This window comes from Dasypus novemcinctus, chromosome 14 (genome assembly GCF_030445035.2).
Source record: "Dasypus novemcinctus isolate mDasNov1 chromosome 14, mDasNov1.1.hap2, whole genome shotgun sequence".
NCBI classification, from domain to species: domain Eukaryota; kingdom Metazoa; phylum Chordata; class Mammalia; order Cingulata; family Dasypodidae; genus Dasypus; species Dasypus novemcinctus.
In genome coordinates this window covers 67,805,721-67,807,999 of record NC_080686.1, presented here as the reverse complement: position 1 = coordinate 67,807,999, position 2,279 = coordinate 67,805,721, and the positions used below count along the sequence as shown (strand labels likewise).

The 2,279-nt window shown below is 40.5% G+C and overlaps 1 pseudogene; it reads left to right on the top strand.

Annotated features, from left to right (window-relative positions):
- The first annotated feature begins 1,024 nt into the window (after positions 1-1,024).
- Positions 1,025-1,989, top strand: LOC101416539 (ADP/ATP translocase 2 pseudogene; annotated as a pseudogene).
- Positions 1,990-2,279: the final 290 nt, after the last annotated feature.

Here is a 2,279-nt window from a genome sequence, read left to right as displayed (position 1 = left end):
TACATAAAGAGAATTATATATTATATACTGTTTTGAATCTGGCTTTGTTTGCTCCACAAATGTTGATGAGATTCACCCATGTTACTTCCTATAGTTGTACTATATTCATTGACATTGCTATCTAGTGTTCCATTTTATGAACATATCACAGTATAGTTATCCATTATATCATTGATGGACATTTGAATTGTTTAAAGTTTGGGGGCATTATTAAAGTGCTGCTACAAATATTCCTATACCTTTGATGAAGAATTATATGGATTTCTATTGGATACATACCTAGGGGAAATTCCAGTTCAGAATAAATATTTAGTAAATATTGCCAAATCATTTTCCAATGTAAAATTTACACACCTAAATTGTCCAATTTACACACCTACCAGCAGCTCAACAATTTCACAAGTCCCTGTTATTGTCTGTCATGCTTAATTTGGGACATTGGTAAGAATGCAGTGATACTGAATTGTGGTTTTAATTTGCATTTTCCTGATAACTAACAAGGTTAAGCATCTTTCATATATTTATTGACCACTTGATATCCTCATTTGTGAAGTGTCTGTTCATGCTTATGCTTATTTCCTATTAGAATGTTTGTGTTCTTATTATTGATTTGTAGAGTTCTTTTTATTATATGAGCCATAGCCCTTTGTCAGATATACACAATGCAAATACTTTCTGCCACCTTGTAACTTGCTTTTACACTCACTTAATGGTGTCTTTTGATAAAGACAAAGTCTTAATTTGAATGTAATCTAGTTAATTAGTGGTTTTCTTTAAGATTAGAGCTTTTTAAGTCAGTCTAATAAATATTTTCCCAACCAAAGCTCATAAAGAGTCTCCTACATTATCTTTTAGTAACTTCATTATAATATATTTCCCGGGGTACATCTACACTCCAACTGGGGTTGAGTTTTGATATGGTATGGCATAAGGAGAATCAAGATCTTTTCCCAATGTGGAAGTCAAAATGATCCAGAAAATTTATTTAGAAGACTATCCCCTCCAGAGCCCTGGAGTAGTCAAAGCCGGTTCTCAGTCCCATTCGGCACCCACCCGCCTCCTCCTTCCTCTCAACATGACAGATGCCGCTGTGTCCTTCGCCAAGGACTTCCTGGCAGGTGGAGTGGCCGCGGCCATCTCCAAGACCACTGTAGCGCCCATTGAGCGAGTCAAGCTGCTGCTGCAGGTGCAGCATGCCAGCAAGCAAATCACTGCAGATAAGCAGTACAAGGGCATCATAGACTGTGTGGTTCATATCCCCAAGGAGCAGGGAATCCTGTCCTTCTGGCGCGGTAACCTGGCCAATGTCATCAGATACTTCCCCATCCAGGCGCTCAACTTTGCCTTCAAAGATAAATACAAGCAGATCTTCCTGGGTGGCGTCGATAAGAGGACCCAGTTCTGGCGCTACTTGGCAGGGAATCTGGCATCTGGTGGTGCCGCTGGGGCTACGTTTCGTGTACCCTCTCGATTTTGCCCGTACCCGTCTAGCAGCGGATGTGGGGAAAGCCGGAGTGGAAAGGGAATTCAGAGGCCTCGGTGACTGCCTGTTTAAAATCTACAGATCCGATGGGATTAAGGGCCTGTACCAAGGCTTTAATGTGTCGGTACAGGGTATCATCATCTACCGAGCTACCTATTTCGGTATCTATGACACCGCGAAGGGAATGCTTCCAGATCCCAAGAATACTCACATCTTCATCAGCTGGATGATGCACAGTCCGTCACGGCTGTGGCTGGGTTGACTTCCTATCCATTTGACACTGTCCGTCACCGCATGATGATGCAGTCAGGGTGTAAAGGAATTGATATCATGTACAAAGACACGATCGACTGCTGGAGGAAGATGGCTCATGATGAAGGACCCAAAGCTTTTTTCAAGGGTGCATGGTCCAATGTTCTCAGAGGCATGGGTGGTGCTTTTGTGCTTGTCTTATATGATGAAATCAAGAAGTTCACATAAGTTATTTTCTAGTGCGTCTACCCCCTTACCCCGGTGAACTGGCATGTTGTATTATATAACATATCTTGAGCATTCTGGACAGTTGGCTGTCTATTTATCAATGGCAACTATCTACTGCTTGAAAATGGGAAGCAATAATATTCATCTGACCAGTTTTCTCTTAAAGCCATTTCCATGATGATGATGATAATGATGATGATGGGACTCAATTATATTTTTTATTTTAGTCATTCCTAATAATAAATTTGAAGAAATAAAAATATCTGAAATACAAAAAAAACCTATCCCTTCTCCACTGTAATGCAGTGTCTACTTT